A 26,822-nucleotide genomic window follows, 5' to 3' on the forward strand; every position below is an offset into this window, starting at 1 on the left:
TCTGTTGCCCTGGCTAGAGTGCCGTGGCGTCAGCCTAGCTCACAGCAACCTCAAACTTCTGGGCTCAGGTGATCCTCCTGCCTCAGCCTCTCAAGTAGCTGGGACTACAGGCATGTGGTACCATGACCAGCTAATTTTTTTTTTTTTTTAGATATATGCTTTTAGTTGTCCAGCTAATTTCTTTCTGGGTTTTTTTTTTTTTTTTAATAGAGACAGGGTCTTGCTCTTGCTCAGGCCAGTCTCGAACTCCTGAGCTCAAGCAATCCTCCCACCTCAACCTCCCAGAATGCTAGGATTACGGGCATGAGCCACTGTGCCTGGCCTGGAGGAAAATTTGATTGCAGAAAACATGCACCCTGTGATTTCCCTTTTTTTCTTTTCCAAATATCCAACTAAAAACGGATGTCTTGAAAGATGTGTGTGCTATTGCCCCCGCTGTGCTTTCTTCATGAACTGGGGTAAAGAGGAGGCATTTATTTGAAAGTAAATAGACGACAATATAGACAGGTCTACTGTATGCGATAGTTTAAATTCAACATTTTGAGCGCGGTAGAAACAAAACGCATCAGCATTTGACCAAGGATACATTCATATGTCAGTTTAATGCTCCAGCTGTTTAATCAAAATCTGAATAAAAGGTCTAAAGCCCAACAAGCAAAAATATCATAGTTGTGGGATTCGGCATTTGTTCCCCCATTGTCAGTCAATTACTGTGCAATTTCTCCCTGTGACTGAATAACTAACTGTTAGCAAATAATGAAAAGGCAATTACGGAGACGCTTTGTTCCTGTTACTCCCTGCATTTTACCCTGGCTATAATTATTGTTGGGAGCTGGAGGTTTACTGTAGCATGGAGGCAGCACCAGGCAAGAAAATGGAATGGGCTGGTGCATGGAAAATTGCAAATGTCACAGCCACCTTCATTGGCACTGTTGGACTTCGGAGAATAAAAAAATCAGAGGAAAAAGCTCTCCATGTGGGTTTTACAAATTCTCTACCCCAAGCTGTCGTGGCGACTGGGGGCGCGGCTGGGGGACGCACGGGAACCAGGCATGACGTCTGTTCTTTTTCCATGTGTGCGATTCCCAAAGGGCTGCGCATTTTCACCGCAGTTGGCCTGAAACCGACTCATGGAACTCTTCTTTTTAGCCTTTGCCTCTCATTAGTGGTCTCCATGCTGTTTCATAATGGGGAGTGGCATATAAATGATGCATTTTATGGGGTTTGATCTTTCTTCAGAGAAGGAAATGTGCCACATATGGACAGATGTCTGGAAAAGAAAATGACGATTGTGCCCTCTTTGTGTAGTTGCCGGGGCCTATTTTTGGAAGCTGACTTTCACCGACCATATGCAATGTATCTTCCTTTTTGATTTTATCTTTATTAACCAGAAATTGTAAGATAAGACCAAAGGGACAGAGGTGTATTTCTAATATTTTTGTCTCTTATTTATTTAATAAACATTTCCTGAATATGTACCATGAGGAAGGTTCTAGAAGGCAGGTTCTGGGGAAATCAAAGATGAGTGGGACATGTTTCCTGTGCATAAAAGACTCTGTGTTGAGGTATTTACACACCCAAATAAATGTCTCTCTGTATAAAAAGCAACTTAGCATAGCCAAAAGTGTGTAAAACTATATATTTAAAAATATGAATTCTAATTCCAGCTCTACCACTTACTAGCTGTTTTATCTTGATGTATCAGTTAGCTACTGCTGTGTAACAAACTATCTTCCGAACCCTGTGGCTTAAAGCAACAAGCACATATAATTGAAGTTCATGATTGTGCAGGTCAAGTGGGAGGCCCCACTCCAGGTTGTGCGTGGCTGGGGCATCTCAGCTGAGGCAGTTTTGGCAACGGGTCTCCCATCTTCCTCCCTGAAGCAGCTGGCTAGACTGGACTGTTCCTCTCGTGGCAACGCTCAAAGAGCAAGAGAACAAGCAGGGACATGTAGGCACGCACACCAAGCTGATTCCAAGCCTCAGTCTTAGTCATGTCTGCTAACACCCTATCTGGCCGAAGTAGATTACATGGTCAAACCCTGACTGAAGGGTCAGGGACATATACTCAACCTCTCAATGGGAGAGATGTCAGAGATAAGTAACAAAGGGGGTGAATGACGTTACAGGTGAAAAATTGGGGGAAATTAATGCAAACAGCCACACTTGGATAAAACTCTGTGCCTCGATTTCTTTGTAAAATGAAAGCTCACCTTACCTGCTTTAAGAGATTGTTGGGAGGATCAAAGGAAATAAAGAATATGACTTTGCTTTGACAACTACAAAGAACTATAGTTATGTAACCTGTTACTGCTCTCATTACTTGCTACTTATTTTGCTACCATAAATATTTTATAATTTTTTTTTCCAGACTCAAGTAGGGATTTTCTGTAAACTTCAAATTTCCATAAGTTTAGCTGTCAGATATTCTTCTATTCATTGGATAAATTAAAAAATAAAAAATGGAAATTACTTACTTATAGAGTCTATTTTTCCTTGTTTTATTTGTAAAATAGGTCACTTCTTCAAGACCCCAATATGATTTGAGGGCAGACAGAATCTCAAAGCTATTGTTCCTGGTTCCTGTGGCAGCCAGCCATGAGATTCCCCTGGGTTTAAGATAGAAGAAGAAAACATTTATAGGCTAACTCAGGCTGCTTTGGCAACTGCTACCCTTAGGTTATTTCCATAGCAAAAGGAAAGCAGTTCAGGAGGGGTGGTTGGTCATAAATAAACAGGCAAGGATATATATTCACAAGGACAGGAGAAAGACAGATTATTAATACCAGTCAAGGGAGTAATAAAAAACTCAGAGATAGACATATATAGGTTTGGATTCTTGCTCTACCACTTATTAACTGGTTTATTTAGCTTCTAGGAACTGTCTCCTTTTTTTGTAAATTAGGGATATAACATCTAACTGATTGTATTCTTATCAGGAATTATCTTACTTAATCAGTGAGATATAATATATAAAGCCCCTAGCATAGCACCTGGCACATAATAAATACACAATATATTAGTTCCCTTTTTCCCACCCTGATTTTTTAAAGGTTTATTTTCCCCCAAATATGTCAAGTCATAGTTATTTAATTTTAATGACTAAGAGCATGAAATACCTTATTTTCCCCATTTACGATATCTCAGGTTTGGAAAGATCACAATAACAGAGTCTCCAAGAATAAATTTGACAAAATAAGTAAACAAACTGCAATGTATTCTGCCTCAGAAAACTCAATCTCTGCAGATGTCGGATAACACAAAGAACTTGTCCTCCTTCTGTTCCTTGACCCTATGCCTAACATGATTTACATTTGGCAAACTCATATTGAATATAGATTATCCATATTCTTCCCCCAGACCAGGCCAGCCATTCTTTCTCTCTCTCTCTGTCTCTCTCTGTCTCTCTCTCTCTGTCTCTCTCTGTCTCTCTCTCTCTCTGTGTGTGTGTGTGTGTGCCTCTCACACACTCATGCACACACACAAAACTTGTTTTGGATTTGGCCAGAGTCTTTTGGAAGGCAGGATTATAGTGATTTAGAAAAAAAATTGAAAGAAAAATCTCTCTCCATAAGCAGAGAGGGAAACATATAAGAACAGTATAAAAAGAGAAAGAAGGAAAAAAGCCAAGTTTAAATGAGCATATAGATGTTACTATCATGACAAAAATAGCTTGTCAAATTTAACAGTACATTTTGAAAATAACATATATAAACAAAATAGGCTGCATCCCAGGAATATAAGAATATTGACTATTAGAAAAAATCCAATATAATTAATAACATTAAGAAATTGAAGGAGAACAATTACATGACTATCTCAATAGAAATAGAAAATTTTTATAACATGAATATTTAAAATTTCTTTTTAAATAGCTTTTAAAGGATAACAGGAAACTGCCAAGGCACAAGGCACACTCAATTGAGGAAACTTGAGTGTGTTTCTTTTTAAGACAGGTGTAAGTCAATAGGGCCTTTACATGAGCAATAACAAACTACAAAATGATAGTAAAAGATAAGATACTACTTATAATAGCAAGTAAAATTTTAAAGCAGCAATAATAACAAAAAAGAAAAACATTTTCAAAGGGTGTAAATGAAAATCTGATTTCAGGGAAAGACATACCATGTTCATGGATGGAATGACTTAGCAATATAAAGATGTCAAATCTCCTCAAATAAATTTATATATTCAATGCAGTTCCTGTCAACATCATAGCAAAATTTTACATTTCACTGATTGCTAACAGAGGTGGCATCACCAATGAATGAGGAAAGTACAGATTATTTGGTAAATAGAGAAATTGGCTTATACCATGGAGAAAAGTTAGATCACAACCTTGCACCATATACAAAACATAAATGCCAGATGAATTAGGAAAATCAAAGACAGAGATGTGAATGGTAAAACTTAAGAAATGTAGTAAATAATTATGATAGGTATATTTGTGACTTTAGAGTAGACAAGGATTACTTAGTCAAGACCCAAAAGAACAAATGATATGGTTTTCAAAAGAAAGGAGAAAGCGATGGGAAACTAAAAGGATAAAAGGCCATGAATAGTTGTATCTCAGTAGGGGAAACAAGAGTAGCTAACATATATAATGTTCACTAGTGAACACAGAAATGCAAATTAAGAAAAGATTGTGGTGGCACTTTATATTTATGAAATTAGGCATTCAGATAATATTAAATGATGATGAGAGTCACCGTTCTTGGAAATGGAAATCCTCTATGATACATTGCTGGTGGAAATTTAACTGCTGCAGCTACCCTGGAGAGGAATCTGGCAGTAGTTAGTGAAATTCAATATGCACAAATCCTAGGACCCTAGACCACCCCCACTTCTGGGTGTCTACCCCAGAGACATTCCCCCAAATGTTCACAGGGAGACATGAGGGAGGCCCTCTCTTGAAGCGTTGTTTGAACTGGCAGAGTTGGAATTGCAGAGGTGGCCACTAGAGGCAGAAGAGTAAAAGATGATTCAGGTCTACAATCCCTTACCTGAGATTCTGAGATACAGAAACCTGTGAAAATATAAAGTTTTTTCATAAATTTGGCACAAATTTCTTTGGAGGTAAGTTAGAGTCTCTTGATATCCCACTTGGTGTGACTAGTCATACATTTTGATGCGGAAATAGAAACATGTTTGATTATAGCGTGCTGTTCAGAGCTTGCAGAATGAGACTTGTAATCTAATGCCACCTAATTATAGCACACAAACCTACACAAAATGTGTACATGTTCAAGGACATGGCATATCAACCTTGTATGGAGGGGCAGATTAAAAAAGCCTCAGCTACACCAGCAGGTATGCATCTATGGGAAGCCAAGGATTTGGAGTAAGGGTGGGGTGTAGAGGGGGGAAAATAAAAAATAAAATAAAGTAAAGAATCACCTAGAATGAACTGGAGGAAGAAAATAAAACAAAGCCAACAGAGCATGATTAACTAGCACTTTGGCTGGGAAAGGGGATTTCTACAGCAGTTTTTACATGCATACTGTGTGCTTTTGTCTTTGCAAAAGTCTCATTCTCCAATACAGCACCATGCTCTTCTCATTACTCTAGCTTTGGAATACTTTTTGAAGTCAGGTAGTGAAATGCCTCCAGCTTTTGTTCTTTTGGCCTGGGATTGCTTTGGCTATTTGAGGTCTTTTGTGGTTCCATAAAAATTTTAGGATTTCCTTTTCTATTTCTGTGAAGAATGTCGTTGGTATTTTGATAGGGATTGCATTGAATCTGTAAATTGCTTTGGGTAGTATTGTCATTTTAACAATATTGGTTCTTCCAATCCATGAACATGGAATATCTTTCCATTTTTTCTGTGTCCTTTTCTATTTTTTTTTTACCAGAGTTCACTTGTTTGTTTAGATTGATAACTTATGAATTTTTTAAACCTCTGTGCTCCCCATGGGTTTGGCAGTCAATATTGGGGGCTTGAAAAATATGTATTAACTAGAAATCTGCTATGGACAATTCTGCTAGGGTACCTAGGGAAAGCCCTGGTGATAAGGTAGGTTCTGTAATTCTAGTCACTCCTGCTTTCATTATTACCCAGCCAAAATGGCACTGAATTGATGAGTAGACCTGGCTTCAACTCTCAGCTCTGTCTACTGTGCTACTTGGGCAAGTCATTTTGCTTTTCTGAGCTTAAATACTCTCTCCCTGCTCCTTGCCCTTTCTCTCTCCCAGTTGGCCCCTGCCATGGAACCATTCTGGATTTCTTGCAGGTGACCAAAAACGCACCTTCTGACACCTCCATATTTTTGCATATTTAATTTTCTCTGCTGACATGACCATCACCTCTTATCTGCCAGGAAAATCCCCAATTACCTTTCAAACCATTTCAAACCTCACTTCTCCTCTCTGTTCCTGTTGCATCAAGGATAGGCCTCACTTAGAACATTTTAAAAATATTATTTTGATTACTCTAATGCATGGCTGTTTTCCACATAAGAATATAAACGTTCAGAGGGCAGGCACTATAACTCATGCATCTTTATAATCCTAAGGTCTAAATCAGTGTCTGGTACATAGAAGGTGCTCAATAAATGCTGGCTGCCCTAAGTGGCTTTGCCATTTTCTAACTGGGCAGCTATACATGGCCAATGGACTACTGAGAACTTGCTTCCTCATGTGTACATGAGGCAAATAATATTTCACAGTGGGGTTATGAGAAGCAAATAAAAACATGAAAACACATCATCTCAGAGTGGGAGGAAAACTCAAGGGTCATTCGCCTAATCACGCAGTAGAACCAGACCACTTCACAATAGTACCTGATGTCTCCTGAAATAGCCTAGTTCCACCTGTGGGCAGCTCTGGCTTCTAGAAAGGAGTTAAAATGTGTCTCTGGTGCACAAGTGAAGGGCTGCAGGGGTACACCAGGAATGGGCTAACCAGCGTTCTCATCATCCATCACAGCTTATGCACAGGTTGCTGAAAAAGTAATTGATGTGCTAGAATTGTTGAAATTTGCCATTTAACATAGGAATACGTTCTTAAATGTGGCTATGTTGTACATCATTTTAATGTGCATTTCACGCTTTATGTTTATTTGCTGATGACTTATTACTTGCTGTTTATTGGGTACCTACTATGTGCCCAATACTGGTGACACAGTGGTGAGCAAGGTAGGTACGGGTCTTGCCTTTATGCAGCCTAGGTCTGGACCCTGAGCCAGTAGGTGTGAGGGTGATGGGCACTTTAGAGAGGGGGAGTGCAGGGAGTTTTGGGGGCTTACAACTGTGGGTAAGCAGTCCCCAGGTGGGAAAATACGGAACTGAAGTAAAGCCTCCCTTCCCCAGTTTTCTCTTGCCTTGGCTTCCCAAGACAACAGAGCTTCCATCTCCCAAGTCAAAAATCACCACAGCAAGATGATCACCCCATTTTCCTGAGTACAGCCATCTCGATCTCCAAAGTGGCACCATGTAGGCCTACAGGTGACAGCAAGTGAGGACAGCAGGCCACATGGGCCCTGAAGCCAACAGGGCAGCCCGAGATGAATTAAAACCAGCAACGTCCTGAACGTTCCCTACCCCAAATTCAATGTTATTAGGATCTTCCAAACACTTCCTCTAAATTTCTTCCCTGGTCCCAAGAGAACACTCCGTGTAGCATAAAATAATAATAGTAAACCTAAAGGTAAAAGGGAAGACATCATTACCAGATTAACACATCGCGAACAAAAATCCACATTTCTGATAGATACTTAACAGTGCATTGGTGATTAAATTAATTGTACGTGGAGAACAGAAAGATAGCTCTTTAATGCATGTTAAATATTAACAATTTGAGATAATAGGAGTCTACATGTCTCCTCTTTACAGCTCCCTTTGTCAACGGCATGAACGTTTGTGCGGAAGAAAGAGATAGTTTGGAATGTGACAGTCTTGCCCAGTGCAGGCCGGCATGGCTCCGTGTCACACTGCGCCACCGGCAATCAGCCTAATCACAAATGACCGGAACCAAATGGATTCAGGCAGCCATGCTGACTACTGAGTTAAAAAGTTTTATGTATCAGGAGTCTGAATGCCAACTAAATCAAAACCTTTCAGGGCAAATCAAAGAGCCAGCAGCCCTCTGCCTGCTTCTGCCAAAGGCTTTGTTTCACCGTTTCCTCCCAGGGCCATAGGGAGGCAGCGGCTGCCGTGGTTGAGTTGGGCCCCTGTCTAGGGACATCCATCCCTGTCCCATTGTCCTCGGAAAGTCATCCCGTCACCTTTACATTAGGAGCATTGGGGGGCGCGGGGGGGCAGGCTCAAAGAAGCAAAACAAACTGATTGATTGCAAAGCCAGCTATGATGTCAGCACACATTAATGTTTCCCACAGGCATGCTAATCAGCTCCATGACATAATAACGGCTTCGATTACACCGGTGGGACTTCAAAGTTATTCCAAAGATAACAGAACACAACACTTGAAGCCCCGGGAAACTTCCACCATGCTTTCAGATGTTTTATAAAGTTACCGATCTTTTCATTGCCGGGGAAACAAAAAAAAAAAAAAGCTGAAAGGAAACAGAATATTGAATTTGGGATGAATCAGGGCTAGAAAGTGATTTCATTACAAATTCCACATGTTCAAAGAGATAGTGGCCATTAAAAAGCTGCCGGGGGTCGCCATTGGAAAGCAGCTCCGTGGCAAAACTTCTCTCAAGCAGGCAGACGGGCGTAATTTCCAATTTGGAAAAAAAAAAAAAATCTAAGTGTGCAGGAAAGGTATTGTGCTGCATAGGGCAGGGACGACCTCACAAACCGTGTGAGACAGGAGGCTGCAGCTCCGGGTTCGCTTCCGCGTGCTGACCTCTAGCTAGACATTTGTCTCTGGGCCAAATTTTTAATCTCCACCTCTGAGGCTCAGTCCCTTGCCTATAAAATGGGAATATTGACACCTACCTCGACAAGGGTTGGGAGGACGAAATCTGGGAATGTATCTACAGCACTGCACCAGAGTGGACCCCCAGGAGATACTTCTGTTGCTGTCATTGTCACCATCGGTAAATGTCTGGTATTAGTTTGAACACTAAGACACTATTGCTGCTACTAGTAACACTTTTTACAGCGTATGTTCAGGCTCCCAGGCGTGTGTGCCCCGTACTGTCATGCCTTGTTTACAGAATGGAATCGAGGCAGAGGGATGTTTAAGCTATCTGCCTAAGATCACACAGATGAGAAATGGCAGAGCTGGGATTCGAACCCGTGGCCTGTACCCCTAACCGTTACTCTCGGTATACTCACACACAGAGAGGACACACACACACCTGCTTTCGCACACAGGCACGCAACACGCTCACACAGGTACGCACTTGCACACGGGCACTCTGTACACACACGCGTGCTCACACACAGCTAGAACCCAGCCTGCAGTTCTCTACCGTCTACCGTGATGATAACAGACTGGGTTCCTGCGGCGTGGCCTGCCTGAGTGAGGCCCAGCAACTCCCTTTACTCGGTCTGACCTTGGGTGAGTCACTGAACCTCTCTGGGACTCAGTCCTTGACATGCGCAATGGGAATATTCGTAGAACCTACCCCTCAAAGGGCTGCTGTGAGGGTGGAATGAGATGACATGATATCTGCACAGCCCTTAACACGGTGCCTGCAACTTGGTAAACTACCTGATAGATTTACTTGACATTATTATTGTAAACAAATAAATACTGGGCGCTGAAAAAGTCTGTCCCTGTCCGCCTGTCTTGCCCACCAGGCACAAACACAATTCAGTGGAGACCTCAGGCTTGGCTGGGACGGCCTCTTCCAGAAGCAGACGTACCGGGCACGGCTGTTCGTGCCAACTGCATCACAGAGGGACGAGGCGGCACCCTGTCTGACACCCAAGGTCCCTCAGGCTCTCAGTCACTCTCCCTGTCATGGCTCAGCAGCCTGCAGCAGGACGTGTGAGCAGTTCCCCGGGATTGCCCACGAATGGACGGCAGCAGTGAGGTCCCCACCTCAGGGAGGCCAAGACTTCTGTGGCGCCTAGAATTCCACAGAGACACTCAACATGGGGGAGGGGGGGCTGTCACACCACCTCTGAGGGCCACTGCCTGTGGTTCCTGATAAGGAAGCCACGAGGTCTGTCTACTTCCACGGTCTTCTCTCAGCCCCGGCTGTCGGGCCTCCATATTTGTTTGGGGGGAACAGTGGGCACCTGGGCGCTGTCCTTCCCTTCCCTCCTTTACTTGATAAAATGTGCAGCCTGAGGTGAAAGCCGCCCCACCTGCCGCTGGCATTTCTGTCAGTGCAGTGAGGGAGGCGGGCTCTGGGCCGGGCCCAGTACTCAGGAAACCCCTCCATTCACAGCTTCACTCCCGGCCTCCAAGGGGCCGTCCTGGAGGCCACCCATGAAGTCAAAAATCTAGTGGAGAAAGGACAAAAGGGGTGAGGAACAAAGGAGAGGAGGGGAGGCCAGACATGAAAAGGGAAAAGACATTGGAAGAGAAAAAGCAAAGAAGAGGTAGGTGGAGAAATCGGAGAAGTGGAATTCTTCTGTGAGAAAATGCCATGGTGTCTCTGACCCTGGCCCTGGCTGTCACCCATCTAACTTCATTTATTTAATGCTCTTCCACTGAATGAAACCAATTATCAGCTATGATTTTGCCTCAGAATTTGCTGGTACATTCAAGTGAAGAATCCCCACTAACCTGGTTTTCTTTTTGCTTCTGGCAATTTTATAATGTGTATGTGAGGGATTTTCCTTGATTCATTTACTGTCTTCCAGCTTTTTAGAACTGTGGGGTGGGGGAAGCTAAATTAAAGAAACCAACTCTTACGTCTTTACCCTTCATGGTAACCAGCTTTTCTGAAGCTGAACTGGATTTGCTACTTAATCCATTCATTCTACAGACGATTATGGAACATTGTGTCTCACTGGAGGCCCCGTGGTCAAACAGCCCCTGTCCTTGTCCTCAAGTTGCCTGAAGTCTAGAGGAGGAAAGAAATTCCACACAGATTGGCAAGGACAGTACTGGACACGTCTGGTAACCATCTCACCTCTGCTTTGCCTTACTTCTAATTCCAGCTTGGGGGACAGGCAGGTTTCAATGCATTTTAGGCTAATGACCTGTCACACTGCTTCCTGCTCTGCCCCCACCACTGTGGAAACCCTGGATGGCTTGCTTAGTCCATGCACCTGCACGGCTAGAAAGTGCAGGGGATGTAACAACTCCTGGGACAACATTGAGCCAGTGGTGACCGAACCAGGGGGTGGATGCCTCAGCCTCCCATCCTTCAAGTGGACGTGCTGGAGGCATTCCACACGCTTTGCGGGAGGACCCAGTGGAATGAGCTCCAGAGCGATGGCCTTGATAATGTACCTTATTGTTGCTGGAGTGTTCTCTCAAATTCCTCACTCTTGCACCCTGGGCACACATCCCTGATAAACTACCTACACTCAAGTTCTTGTCTCAAGGTTTTGCTTTTGGGGGAGTCCAAGTCAAACAGGGTGTTATAGGAGTTCACTCCAGCACCATCAAACCTAGTGGTAGGGGCATGGAAAAAGGCCCCCTGCTAATATACCAACCAAGCACTGCACATTGAGTGGGCGTTAGTCCATAATGGGAGAGGGGAGAGGTGGAAAAGTAGCCCATGCAGAAAGCAAAGGTAGGAGCTAGAAAAGCATGGCATGTTAGGGGGCACTGCAATTGGTTTAGACAGAAAGTTGGCCCACTTAAAATTAGATAAGTATGTTCATGGAATCAGATGGAAGAATTCTTCCCTGTTCTTGATGACAAAGCCAAGAGCTACTTCTTTGGCATCATGAATAATCACATGAGCTGTGGCAAATGATGGTCTTTTGCAAAAGCACATGACATTTTGTAAAAAAAAAAAATGTGCAAGAAATTCTTTGGGGTGGTAGATGCCATCCAAAAAGCAAGTGAAGGCCCCAGTACACCAGGTGGAACCTCTCTGAGCCTCAGTTTCTTTATCTGTAAAATAAGCCCTTATGTCTCAAGCAGAACTGAATGACTGGTACCCATCTTGGCACAATGCAGACAGTTAGTACAACCAATCCAGGCAGGAAAAATCCACGTTTGGCCAAATCTTTCTTGACCAAGATGACAGACTATATCCACCCATCCATCTCTTGGAAACCCATCCGTAAACAGCTTCCAACAAATAAGATATTCCAATTTAACACAGCAGGGCCATGGAAGGGCACGGGGGCAAAAGGCAGAGGGGCTGGAAACGTAACTGTACATTTTGACATTAAATGAATTACATGGAAATTATATGCAAATCATTATGTAAATGTGGCATATGTTGTTTTTGAGTTAACAGCTTGGACACTTTCAATAATTACAGAATTTTTCAGGGTGAATTAAGAGCCCTAATAAACTAGATTTAGGCTCCACTACAGATGAACAGGATTTAATGATCTTTGTTTTTCATTTTTAGTGTCTCAGGTTAAAGAGAAACTTGAAATTCTCTCTCTTAGTCCTATAAAGATCACTATATATTAGATAATATTCTTTTGATGACAATGACAATTTATGACAATTAATAAGCACATTAATGCCAAACTCCTTTGAAAATACAGACTTCTCAAGAGAGTACTGCTTTATCTTATTTTATCCTTTTGTACCTTGTGAACAGATGTAAAAGATTAAAATGAAATATCCTTTTCTCTATTGCATTATTCTTCCATAATTTAAGAAAAAGAAGCTACACATCACGTAATAAGGTGTCCTGCCATTATGCCATTATTCCTTCATACCGAGCAGTTGACTGGAATACCCCTAACCTATTCTTTCACCTAAAAAGGAGATATGGGATTTTCAATTCTTTCTTCCTCAATCTTGCAAAACCTCCTCAAAAAGTTTATTTTCTTTATTTTTATTTTTAGCCTTTATGAGTACATGATAGTTGTCCATATTTATGGGATACATGAGATATTTTGATATAAGCATACAATGAAAATGTTTATTTTCTGAGAAAACTTAGCCACAGCCCACACAGGGTAGGTATAGACAGTGAAAAAAGGGCTTTCAATTTCCTTCGCAGACCGTCATTTGTGGGAATATTTTGGATGAGATAACCTGAAGAATCTCTGGTTACAAAACCCCCAGGAATGCTGGATGACATATAATGAACATCCTTTTAAATGCAAAGCTGAGCTTGAAAAAAAAAAATCAGGGAAATCCCCGAAGGCTTAAAACAAAGAAGCATTTGAAGTCTTAAGGGTTATGTGAGAACTGATCCCGCAGCTGGCCCGGGATGGGGTTCAGGGTTGCCACGCTGGGCAAGATGGGAGCTTAGGCTTTCACAGCCATACAGGGACAGGAGTTAAGTCTTTTTGTCTGCGTGAGGCCAGGACACTCAAAGAGCTACACCCTCAGTCACAGGAGAGACTAGCAAATATTCTCTCCAGCACGAGAAGATAAAACAGCTTAACTGTCTAGACCTAGGCCTGAGTGGGTAAAAAATATAAGTATCTCCCATGAGAATTAAGAACTATAAGACTGACTTTGCTCTGGTTCATTCTGGAACCCACAAGTTGAGTGATCTCAAGCTGGGACTAGCCCCAGGGATGCTTGGCAGATGTAAACAAGCACACTAGAAGGACATATTCCCAAACAAGCCCCAGTAAGAGTCCCACACAAAAAAACTCCACTAAAGATGATGTCACAATACAAAATTACAAAACACAGGAAGGAAAAGGCAGCCTCCCATGCACGCTCAAAGTTGGGCCTCAAGGTATCTCCTCCAGCGGCCAGAGGTAAATAGGCTGATAACTTAAAAAGAAACTCATCTCTTCACCACCCGGATAGACAAACCCTGCCAAATGTTTTACTCCCCCCATAAATATCGTTTCTGGTGGGGGACCCTTCATAATCTCCACGTGAACAGCCAGGCAAAAATCAGAGAAAAGGGGAATATCTCATGTTTGTTATGGTGGATGGCAAGGTGGCCATGAACCCCAAATCCCCAAACCCCCCAAACCCTCCAAGCCTGGGTAACTGTCCACTTGGAAGTGCAACTTTCTACACTCAGTGCAGCATTTAAGGCCCGAGTATGTCGCCCCTCTGAGAGTGTTCAACCTGAAACGTCAAGAAATGCATTTATGCTGTTGGAATTTTGAGCAGCTGACATAATATACAAGGAAAAGACAAATTTGGGGAAATGCAGGTTCCTGGGACAACTGAGTCCTGTGAGTGATTGATCCTAACAATTTATATTCCTTACTGAGGAGCCTTCCGTGGACCTCCACCTCCATTCCAGCATAAGTCCCGTCTCCTTGGCCCTTTTTTTGTTTTTTGAGACAGAGTGTTGCTCTGTCACCTGGGCTAGAGTGCCGCGGCATCATCACAGCTCACTGCAGCCTCAAACTCCTGGGCTCAAGTGATCCTCCTGCCTCAGCATCCAGAGTAGCTGGGACTATAAGCGCATGCCACCACACTTGGCTAATTTTTATATTTTTTGTAGAAATTGGGTCTCCTCTTTCTCAAGCCAGTACCGAACTCCTGGACTCAAGCAATCCTCACACTTCAGCCTCCCAAAGTGCTACGATTACAAGCTTGAGCCACCGTGCCTGGCCCTTGGCCTATTTTTAAGGACCTTGATGATTTTGCTCCAATCTACCTTTCCAACCACGTCTTCCAGGGATCTAGGCAAACTGGACACTAGCTGTTTTCCAAACTCGGGTTTTACTCCCCCAACTATTCTTGGAAATATCTCTCGGCTTCTCTCCTCCCAACTCCCACATCAACATATAATCAAGGGCTATTCATTCCTCAAGCCCTAGCTCAAATGCCTCTTCCTCCAGGAAGCCTTCCTGATCCACATTCCAGAAGTGACCTCATGTGCATGGAGATCCTACCACACCACCTGCCTGTGCCTCACTTCCAGACCTTCTCATTGTCCATCTTCTATTACAGTTACAGCTAGAATAGAAGCTCATGAAAGTTGAGGCCTTGGGGAAATGTATATTAAATCATTTGAAGACTTCTATGAACCAATTCTGAGAAAATACTAAAATCTCACATGACAGTACCTGCACAATAAGAGTGTAAAAGCTGACCTGTCCTCACGTCCTTCTGCACGTAACGTGGGCGTGGCTTCCTGCAGACCATCAATAAGTGGAGCATGGAGAAAGGCAATGTTCCCAACATTTCAGTCATTTGAGTACCATTTACATAGTTTCTCTGTCTGCGTATGATCCTTACTATTATTCATTTACCATTTTTCTTTACATTGAGTCACCTTTTAAAAACTTTTATAGGCCGGTCGCGGTGGCTCAAGCCTGTAATCCTAGCACTCTGGGAGGCCGAGGCGGGTGGATTGCTCGAGGTCAGGAGTTCGAAACCAGCCTGAGCAAGAGCAAGACCCCGTCTCTACTATAAATAGAAAGAAAATAGTTGGCCAACTAATATATATATATATATATATATATATATATATATATACATATATATATATATATAAATATTAGCCGGGCCTGGTGGTGCATGCCTGTAGTCCCAGCTACTCGGGAGGCTGAGGCAGGAGGATCGCTTGAGCCCAGGAGTTTGAGGTTGCTGTGAGCTAGGCTGATGCCATGGCACTCACTCTAGCCTGGGCAACAAGCGAGACTCTGTCTCAAAAAAAAAAAAAAAAACTTTTATAGATTTAGAGTGTACTAGCGCAGTTTTGACTCACTTTTAAGAACCTCAATAGATGTATTTTAAAAGGAAACTTTTTATCTCTACTATAATTGGGATGTGAATATCACTTGGAATAAAAAGAAAGTCATAAAATAAATACGAGGATAGAAAATAAATACAAGTATAAAAACAACACCACTATTAAATTCTGGTTGGACATAATTGCTAGCCCAGAGCTCTGTGCTTGAGGCTGCTGTCTCTTTATTAAAAAGGGAGATTAGCAAGTGTTGGACAGGTGTGAAAGGCTCAGCATCAGCAAACCAAGAGTTCCTTCTTCATGTAACCAACAGTAAAGGAACATACAAAAGGAAATACCTTAGTCACCACTGACTCAAAGTTACTCTGTCATTTGCCTTGGGAGACCCTAAAATTTTCTCACTGGGAGAATGGCCAACACTTTTTAGGGGTCGTATATTGGAGAAGATGCTTGCTATGAAATAAGTGAGATGCAAACTTGAACTTGAACTCTGTCACTGAATGGATGAGTGATCTTGGGAAAGTCTACTGTCTCTGAGCCTGACTCATCTCATCGGCAGGATAAAGACAGGACAACCTGCTTTTAGAGGGTCGCCGTGAACTTGGACGTGATGAACATAATGTCCTCCAGTGGCGTACCTGCCACATGGCAGGGTGTTAATAGGCTTGCTATTGGTTTTCCCTGTGGTATTTGGGATCAGTTAAGAGAACTTGTCATCTAAAAGGTCCAAGGTCAAAATTAACCTCGTGACTATTTCATAAGGAAATCTCCATTGCTTTGGAATATCGATATTGCAAATGTCAAGTATTAGGCTTAGACAAATGCCTTGCAGTACAAAACTTGATGTCAAATACTTATTTGGCGAAAACAAAATGACTCCATGATTTCCATTTCTCGTGGAGTTTTGATGATCTTACGACACTTAATTCTCTTGCTAGTAATAATATATTAATAGAAAGTCTCAGACTGGCACAATGTCATGGTGGAATATCGTGTTTTATAAGGGCAATAGAAGCAGAGATGGAGGAGTTAAAGGAGTATATTGGTTCTTATCATTCTAATTAGTTGTACTAAAAAAAAAAAAAGCCAGAAAGAGTATTTTAAAGAAGAGAAAAATACCATAACTGAAGAAAGAAAAACAGTTATATGAGAAGTACACAAAAATATACTATACATTGGATAATACTGCCATCCTCTGTGATACTGACATGATCTGCTTCAACAAGAGTCTATTTGACTTTTATAGTCAGCATCAGTCAATTCCCTTTGAAAAGAAAAATCTAATTCTTATAGACCCACAAAAATCACAAGGGCCTCAGGACCTACTTTAAGAAATGCCGAGTTCGGGGCATCAGAAGCTGTTAAATTAAAATAGGTTTGCTGCTTGGGTGGGCTGGATGTTCTTTAAGGATGGCATTCTACATACTGCGAATGGCAAGATTACAGGACTGAAAAATCCAGACCCTTACCTTGGCCAGTTCCTTCCCGCCCAGGTGACCTTGGGCAAATGATCTTTAACATTTTTGAGTTTGAACTTCTTCACCTATAAAAAAAAAAAAAGATTGGATTTTTTTTAAAGTAGGTAAGTCCCTTTTAACTTGAAAATTATGTGAAATTTATTTTAATTGTATTTTTGTTGAGGAGCTCATGACGTGTTAAGATTTTCAGAATCATCAGTGTTTGTTATAAAACCAAAGATGTGCAACACTGATGAATCTAGGTGCTTCTGGCCCCAGAGAGAGGATGGTTTAAGAGTCACTGCTCTTAGGGAGCCAGAGCAGAAGATGAGGGAGCAATGAAGGATAAGCCGGATTATCTGGTTGGACTTGACTCTGGATTTTTTTCTTTTGGTTAAACATCTGATAATGTTTAACTCAAACGTCTCTTCCTGGTCCCACCTCCTAGAATGGAGAGAAACTGGTGTTCACCCACAGTCCAGGCTGCAGGGAGGGGCAGATTGTGAGGCCAGTGTGGCGATAGCCACAAGATCAGCCAAATGGCATCAAGGACAGGAGACTCTGAGGTCAGGATGGATGACCCAAACAGACAATCCTTCCATGACTTTGGCAGCCAGCTCTATGCAGCATGATTCGGTATTATTTAGAGAGTTGGTGGATTTCCTTATATGAGCTCCCAACTATCAGACAGTGGTTACTTTTAACCTCTATATTCATAGCAGTCTTGATGGGCACCATGCCTTACATACCTACTGTTAGCAAAACATTATGCCAACCAAGATACCTGTCTATTGAATAAATGAATAAATGAAGCAAACAACAAAATTCCAACACTTTTATTAATATTTGCCTATTAAAGATAAAATACCCAACCAGTCACCAGGTGAAGAGGAATAAATTTCCAGTTCAACCAAAAGGACCTAGATTGGCTATATGGTACAGAAAAGTAAAATTCAAGTTCTAGTACATCAGCCCAGGACTATGTGTGGCCCCTGGCAGATTCTCTGGACAATAGCAAAAAGACAATTGGTAGAATAAGAAGTACTCAGAGATCAGATACAAAGTCCCAAAACATTTCCATGAAACTCTTAGAAGGGCACTTTATTTTTGCAAGAGTGTATCTTGACAAATGACATTTAGTATTCAACTATTTCTCTCTACAGAGAGAAGTTAAGAAAGAATGAATAATGTGCTCATAATATTTATGTGTGTCTGAGTTCTGTTTTGTCATAATTTGGCATCAAAGACACAATCTTGACAATAGTCCATGTAATATCTGGAAATGCAGCAGCTATTTTGCAACCAAGAGGACAAAAGCCACACAGTAAGGATCAAAGAGAAGAAAAATAGAAGAGCTACAATAGGTCCTGCAAAGCAACTTGATTAACCTTGGACTGTCTAACTTTGGGTTTTGTTTTATAAGAAAATCAGTTTCCTATATGTTTAAGCCACTACTAGTTTGGGTTTCCTGTCATTTGCAACTGAGCATGTCTTAAACAGATACACGTCTTTGTAGAGTTATAATGCTTTAGTGACATTGGATAAAGGGAAGTACTTTGAAAACAAGACCAAGCTCTATGAATATTAATTACTCTTAGGGTAATACCGATGGTAGTGTATGGCTAAGGGCAGATATGGGAAACAAAAAACAAAAAGAAGAAACAAGAATACAGATAATTTCCAAACTGGGTTGACTATCCTTAAATGCCAAGGTTCTTAATCATGAAGAAGAGTATCTCGAATTAGATTTGAAGGGACTATGTAATTACACCATTTGAGAGATAGGCAAGTCACCCTTATTTTACTAGCATATCATTTTCTTAAAGAGACCTAGCATAATTTTTTAGCATAATTTTTTGTGTGTCTCTGTGTCTATTTCCCTTTTGTTGACTTATTACTTTCCTAAATTTTTTTCAAAAAATATCAGAATTTATGAGTATTTATGAAAATTTATGAGAATTTATGAATGAATTCAGAGTATCCATGTTATATATGAATATTTCTAAATAAAATACAAGTAGAAATAATCTCCATATTCTGTATATATGAATATGTGAAAATTTACACCTTTGGTATCAAATGATGAACCAGTTTAGTTATGGGTTAGAAAAATGGAGAAATTTTGGGAAAAAAGTTGGAGCAGCTGTGGCGTAGTGTTTAATCTCTCCAATTCCTGATATAAAAATAGAGCAACTAGATGGACAGACCAAACACGTATGGACAACTTTTATAATTATACTATGTGCCAATTATTCCTGTGAGCCCTGAAATACAAACAGGTGAGCATGAACCACCCCAAAATCACTACATGTGGGTGGTATCAGTGCCTGTGTAGGAAGAAGCAGAAGAAAGCAACAGGGCATTCGATGAACATGGAAATCTTAATATAGCCAACACATGTTCATGAGAAAGCAAGGGGACTGGCATGAGCATCGTAGCTAAAACTAGGTTTTGCTCAATGCAATAGGAAGTGAGTGTGAGGGCTCCATAGTAAGAACTGAAAAGATTATAGGCGTCTGGCTCCTCCCAGTTTCCAATATTAGTATGTCAGGGATCCCTTTGGACAGGACTCCACATCAATAAAAAAAATGGTAGAAATATAATCAAAATTAAATAGGAGAGAGTGAATAGATACAAATGAAGGAGAATATCCAAATAAACATGGAGAGAAACAGTCAGGAAATATCAGAAAGTGAGTCATCATGGTTTCCAGTACCACAATATCCAAAGGGGGAATTCTCTAAAGTTACAAAAGCTGCTCTGGACTACACTCTCTTCAAAAAGTTCAGAAAAGCGAATTTTATATAAAAATGAACAGCAATATCATTGCAAAAAGCATGATAAGCAAAAAGTATCAAAGTAAATCCCATATGAAGTTATTATAAGAAAAAAAAAAGAGGAAAAGGTGTAGAACAGCATTCTTACAGAAAATAAAAACTTGCGAGAAAAAATAGCCCACAAAATGGATTATAAGTATAAACTTCTATTTTCAACAGAGGAATTTTAAAATTTAAGAGACAATGAGAAAATGTGCAAGACAAAAGACCAATATAAATCAGAATGTAAGAAGCTCAGAAGGGAGAAAACAGAAATAAGAAGAGTAAAATTTTTGAAAATAATTTTCAGAACCGAAAAGTAAACTGGAAGAAACACAAGTATAAATAAATATGACAGATTATGTCTTAAGATAAGTAGATCAAAACAAAGGAAAAAGAAAAAAGAGGTAAAAAGGATTATTTCTTTCAATAAAGTGACAAATCTTTAAGACAGGAAAAGAATACCCAACATAGGGATAATAACAATGCCTGTAAAAGTAAAAACCAAAGCAAGAAAAGAAAACTAATATCAGGCATTATAATTCAAGAAAACTTTCCTGGTGACAAAAAAGATTTGAGAATATACATTGAAAGAGTACAATGCCTGCCTGACAACAGTGACCCACAGCTATTAGTGTCAAGACATACTCTAGCAAAATGATTGAATGTAGAAAGAAAGGAAAAAGGAAGGAAGAATAAAAGAAGGAAAAAGGAGGGAGGGAAGAAGGAAGGAGGGAGGGAAGAAAGAAGGACAGGAGAAAGGGAGGGAGGGAGGGAAGGAGAAAATCCTTTAGACATCTAGGAAAAAGAGCAAGAAACTTAGAAAGAAAATTAGACATCAGATATTTCAATGACGATACTTTACACAGCTGAGCCTGTGTAAAGTATCTTGTCAAAACAGATATCAACAAAACTTTCAAAGACTAGGGTTGTGTGAAAAAGGACTCAAGAGCCAACTTTGAAGAAGCTAACCATGGGACAACTGAAGCTTCAAATGGATAAAAGTTGCAACTGAATGAATTCGATCAAATACGTTTAATTCATGAGCACATAATGACATTTTGTAAATAAACGTTTTATTTTAGAATAGTTTTAGTTTACAGAAAGATTGTGGAGATAGTCTAGAGAATCCCTACACCTAGTTGCCCCTATTATTAACAGCTTACAGGCGTATGATACATTTGTTGTAATTGCATTTGTTATAATTAATGAATCAATATTGATACATTCTTTTAAACTAAAGCCTGCTGCATGAAGTGTCTCTCCATTTATTTAGATTTTCTCTGGTTTCTTTAATTAGTGTTGCATAGTTTCAACATATAAATCCTATATGTTTTGTTCGATTCATATCTAAATATTTCTTTTCCTTCCCTCCTTCCCTCCTTCCCTTTCTTCCTTCCTTCCTTCCTTCCTTCCTTCCTTCCTTCCTTCCTTCCTTCCTTCCTTCCTTCCTTCCTTCCTTCCTTCCTCCCTCCCTCCCTCCCTCCCTCCCTTCCTCTCTCCCTCATTTCCTTCCTACCTTCCCTCCCTCTCTATCTCTCTCTTTCCTTTATTCTTTTTGGTACTCAGTTTCTTTCTTTTTCTTTTTTCTGATGACAATTCATAATGATATTTCTAAAGAACACTAATTGGTCACCTTTGGGGCTATAGGGAGTCAATGTATTATCTTGAAAATTAGTAAATATGGGGAAATAATTAAGCCTTTATTCCATAATAATTAAGCCTTTATTCTATCCCACCTTTCATATGTAAACTGTGCCACTAGGCAATCAAATATAAAGAGGAGAAAGCACTTCTTTATATTCATATTTCTATTAAATGAAAAAAATGATAGAATTAAAATATTACCATTTTGTGAACCCAAATCAATGAAAATATCTAAGCATTGAATGTCACAGCTGCTAGTATCACAAAAGAGAGATACACACACTCGTGTGCTTCACTATGAAAGAACATGCCACCAACTGTATTCTTCCCCGACAGATCAAACATGAATCCATTGAAATCCAGAGTCTGGACCATACTTGGGGGTTTATAGCAGGAAAATGGCAGGTAGAGGAACATGCTGGACTCCACCTTGAATTTGCAGTCAGCAAGATCCAGACTGTGGGAAACTCTAAGGCCAAATGGCCTAGGTTCAACAAAAGTAATTAAGGCAAAGAAGAGACTTTAAATTAAATGAATTAAAAGGGACTTTTAAAATGTAAAACTTCTTTAAATTTCTTTAAAAATGAGCGAGAGTAAAGTATAGTGTGTAGGGATGCCCACGCACTATAAGAGTGCCTAATAGAACTCTTAAAATGTAAGAAAGTGACGCTTGTACAAGTCAGGATCGCGGGTGGGGAAGGACATTATGATCCAAATGGGGCAGAGAAAAAGGTCGCCTAGGGTGGCTGGCAGTTATATTTCTCCTTCTGAGTACTGATTGCAAGGATGCTTATCCTATAATAACCTTTTAAAGCACATATTTTTGCTGTGGCACGTTTATTTTTCTTTCTTACTTTATTTTAAAACATTTAACCCAAATTAGAGAAAGAAGAATAAAAATGGAGTATTCTAGTTTTCAAGAAAGCCCGAGTCAGTGATAAGCAAGTTACATACACTTATGAGTTATGAGTACGAAGTTAAACATTTTTACTTCAAATAGGAGCCAACACTATTGAATTAGGTTTACAGCAACTCTCTACAAGATACATGTAGATCATTGCTATTCTGAAATTCTCAATGGATTCTTTGTTATACTGCATTGTAACAATTATTCAGAGGAATTAGCAAATGCAAGAAAAAAGAGAAAGAAATGAATGCAGCAAAAGGCCCTAGATTCAGCAGCCTGTCCTGTTTGTGCAAAGCTCACAGTCTAGGAGATTTTTCAAAAATCCGACAAAGTTGAAAACATCTCAAGTGCAGATGATCAAAGCCCTTCCTATGGGATACTCTTTCATAATTGAATCATGCAAACTGCTGGGAAATTTATACCCAGCCTACATTTTCTGTGATGTTAACCTATTATTCCTGCCCCCTCGTGTACTTATATTATTCTCAAAGATATCTGTAAATAGTCCCTTACCTTCTATTTTACCAGTCAAACAAACATGTACAGGAGAAGTTGAATGCATAAATAGTCTCTGCTCATATATTTGCAGTTCAAAAGATTGGCCCACAAAGGGGAAAACTAGAGTTGAAATTTTCTCTTTAGAAGTCTTTAGACATTCACAGCAGCAGAGACAAAAACATTCATTACAGAAGAAAGACTCAGCAGTTTTATGTATGCCATGGGCAAGGACTACCGCACTATTTTTTTTAAGACTGGTTATTATTTTGCCAGATCTTACAAATGCATGATCATTTGGATCTTTCTAGAGATGGGCAAAGCCGTATTCTGGTTTTGGGTATATGATGATCTTCTCTTGAAATGGATTCATCTTTTGTGTTAGTATTTAACCCAGACCTGAGCCAATGCCTTCCATTTCATCGATGGAGAAACTGAGGCCTAGAGAAATGAATGTGCCCTCCCAAGATCAAACGGCAGATAGTCAAAACCAGGATTTGAGTGCAGAGTTCTTACCTTGACCTTTTCTATAGCTTCTAAGCAAAGGTAAGCTAAAAGATATTTGCCAGAGTAAATATCTGGGGACAGGGGTGGGGTTAGGGAAGCAGTTAAGAATTTCAACAGTAAGGGGTTGGTCTCGGGGCACGTAATCCCCTAGGTATTAGGAAGTGCAAACAGGCGGCCTCCTTGGACTCTCAGGAGTGAGAAAGCCTAGGGAACAGATTTTCAAAGATGACCCAAGGTTCTATCCTTTAGTAATTAGGTAGTTCAGGACCATGGCACTACTGGGGAGTAAACGCTCAGTGTAACCAGGGAGGAAGTGGACACTAGAATGAAGGCAAAGGAAGATCTGTCCCCGTGTGAAGGTTTTATATTAGTGGTGATAAAAAGGATGCTGTTGTTCATAGCCAGTTCCGTTTCCCAGGACCAACTTAAATACCAAAAGATCCCGAGTAGACGTTGAGAGAGTTTGGGGTCAGCCGGCTGCTGCCGATTGGTGTTATTTGAATAACTAAAAGACAGTATTTCACCAATCTCTTTCAGTTGCTGAAACTTTTTTTTTTTAATTATGTATTACCCAACTGTGACAGCTTTCTGAGACCACAAACAAAAAAAGTAATAATTTTGCTTCTGTCAATATGGTGTAATCTTCCTTCCACTCCGGGGTGTCCAGAAATCAAAATGTTATCAGTGGGAAAATTGCACATATTCAAATCTTTCCAACTTTAATGTTTTTCCAAAGGAAACGACATCATTTATTTCCCTGTACTTTGGAAGCAACCAAAAATCCTCCAGGTCAGAACTAAACAGCTGCAATTAGCCAACTCGTTTGGACAAATGGGGGCGGGGGTCTGTTTGCCCAAATTACTCAAATTACTGAAACTTTGTGGACTTGGCCCTCAAAATAACATCAGCCTAAGTCTGAATGTTGGTGGTTATTCTGCTAAAGGAAACGATATATTACACTATGTAATTTGGGGAGATGGTCTTTTTTCTTCTTTTTTGACATTAGATCGATTGGAAACCCGTGGCAGGAGAATTCCACATGGGTAAGGCAAAAGAGATCCAATTAAGTAGGAAAATGCTAACAAGCTGCCTGAGCGAGCTCTGAGGCATGCCGGGACAGGACATGTCCACAAAGAAAATATTAATTTTAAGCTCAAAGAAAAAACTAAAAATGGGAATTTAAGGGAGGGGGGAGAATAAGAAAAAAGTGTCAGGATATTTATATAAACTGTCATTCCTGTGTTTTCATGAAGGCTCATGCCCTCTAAGCGGTCAATCAACACTCTCTGATCACAGCCTTTGCTGTCTGATTGAGTGGGGAGATGTCAGCCAAGGAGAAAAACATGTGGAAAATCTGTTAACCATGTGTGTCATTCCTGATGTCAACATGCAAGGAAATACAGGAGAGGGCTAACATTTGTGCATTTCCACGCCGGCCTCAAGAATGGGGGAGAGCACTGTTGGCTTTTAAAAATGTCTATTTATTATTGCCATTGTTGCGGTCGTTAGCATAATGATGATGAACATGCACAGGATTCAGCGTTAGCCCAAAATAAAAAAAAAAAAAACAAGACCGGCTGGTACCTGGGGACTGAGGCAACACCAACAACATGCGTGTGAATAAGGGTTTGGGAGTTTACCTTTGGATTTCTAGCAGTGGAGAGCTGAAGACAGAATCCGTTTGGAAACACTGGGGATTATTTGCTGGTCTCACTGAAAACCTCTGTCCTGAAAGGGTGTAGAATCCAAGATAGCTCCGGCCCAAGAGGTGGATGAGAGCACTTGCGGCAGTTTTGCTTGGGGGACGGTGTGTCGGCAGGTGTGCGGGGAGAACAGTGGGCCGGCGCTCAGAATGGAGTTCAGGCCGGCGCGGCATGTCCACTTAACCTGGGTGGCCTTGGACAAGTCACTGAACCTTCTGAGCCTTGGTTTCCTGCGGGGTGAAAGGCTTGGCCTAGAGCCGCGCTTCCCACAGCACGGCCTAGCCACCCATCACCCGGGGAGCTTGCCAACTGCAGGTGCGGCTCAGCAGGCCCGGAGAGGGACGGGGACCTGGGACTCTGCATCCTAGCAGGCTCCCAGGTCGTGCCAAGGCTGCCGGCCACCACGGCCCACGGCGGCGAGCTTGGGTGATGCTGACAGTGGACGTCCGTCGCTTTGGGCACCCAGCGTCCAATGCCTCCTTCTCTAAGATGGCACCCGCTTTCCTTTTAGAGAACCGCACTTCCTCTTCCTCAGCCAGGGCGGGGCCTGCGCCTCAGGCCTAGCCAATCAAGACGCTCTGTCTCTGTGATTGGTTCACATGTGAGCAGTGACTCCTGCCTGGCTTTTGCTGCCAAAGTGACGTTCTCTTAGCTGGGAGACTCAACTAGAGCCAGAGTGTTAGCAGTCAGGGACGCCGAGAAGCCATTCTACGACATTGTGGCAAGGCACGCCTGACAATAAAGCTAACACAGAAGAAAGCAGAGCCCAGCAGACCCGTGACATCCTTTGAATCCCCAGATACGGCCACACCTGGAGACAGATGTCCCCGGCTCCTTCGGTTACATGAGCAGGTCACCAAGGTAATAGCTACCGACATGACACTCGTAAATCTCATCTGTCCTTTCAACATTTTCTCCGTCACTCTCCCAGTCTAGGCCAGAGGTCAGCAACTTTTCTGTGAAGAGCCGGCTAGTACATACCTTAGGCTTGCAGAACATGCGGTCTCTGCAGGAGACTCTGGTCGCTTCTGCTATTGGAGCACGAAAGCAGCCATAGATAGACAATAGGTAAACAAATATTCCAAGAAACTCTATTAAAAGAGGTGCACAGCCTGCAGGCCACGGTTTGCCGACCTCTGGTCTACACAGGCACTAAAGCCCTGGTTTGTAGTATTTGCCAGTTTCCGTGGTACAGACACTCCCACCCCAGCGGATTTCATGCTCCAGTGCAATGTCGCCAAATGCCAAGCCGGGAAGAAATGAGCTCTAACTCCCCATTACGCTGTCTCTCTGCCACACAGGTACAGCAGCCACAACCTCAAGATCAGAGATAATAGCAAACTGCAGTAAAATAATCAGGAAGTGATAAGTTTTAAGTATTGACTATCTTTGTCTTGATGTAATTTCTTTAATTGTAAGTTTATAAATTTGCCTTTGAATAATAGCTTTGTCTAACCCAGTTAACAAAATTTTGGAAAAGTTAGCAGTCCGCCTTTGGGAGGGAGTACAGTCTGGCTTCAGTACATAGTTGCACCCTCTGTAATGATTTTTAAATATAGTCAGAAACTACAGACTGATGTTTCGGTCAACGACAGAATGATGCTAGTCAGAGCCATGGGCTGTACCCTGTGGCCTAGGTGTGCAGCAGGCTACACCATCTAGATTTGTGT

At 41.3% G+C, this 26,822-nt stretch overlaps 1 long non-coding RNA gene across 1 annotated transcript; it reads right to left on the reverse strand.

The window, feature by feature from the left end:
- Positions 1-2,483: 2,483 nt before the first annotated feature.
- Positions 2,484-25,527, reverse strand: LOC105875546 (uncharacterized). The gene is made up of 3 exons (XR_012913632.1): positions 25,090-25,527; positions 17,090-17,163; positions 2,484-2,609 (listed from the first exon to the last, which is right to left on the reverse strand). It is a non-coding gene; the product is annotated as an uncharacterized LOC105875546 (long non-coding RNA).
- Between the last annotated feature and the right edge of the window lie 1,295 nt (positions 25,528-26,822).

The sequence above is a fragment of the Microcebus murinus genome, chromosome 20 (genome assembly GCF_040939455.1).
Source record: "Microcebus murinus isolate Inina chromosome 20, M.murinus_Inina_mat1.0, whole genome shotgun sequence".
Lineage (NCBI taxonomy): Eukaryota > Metazoa > Chordata > Mammalia > Primates > Cheirogaleidae > Microcebus > Microcebus murinus.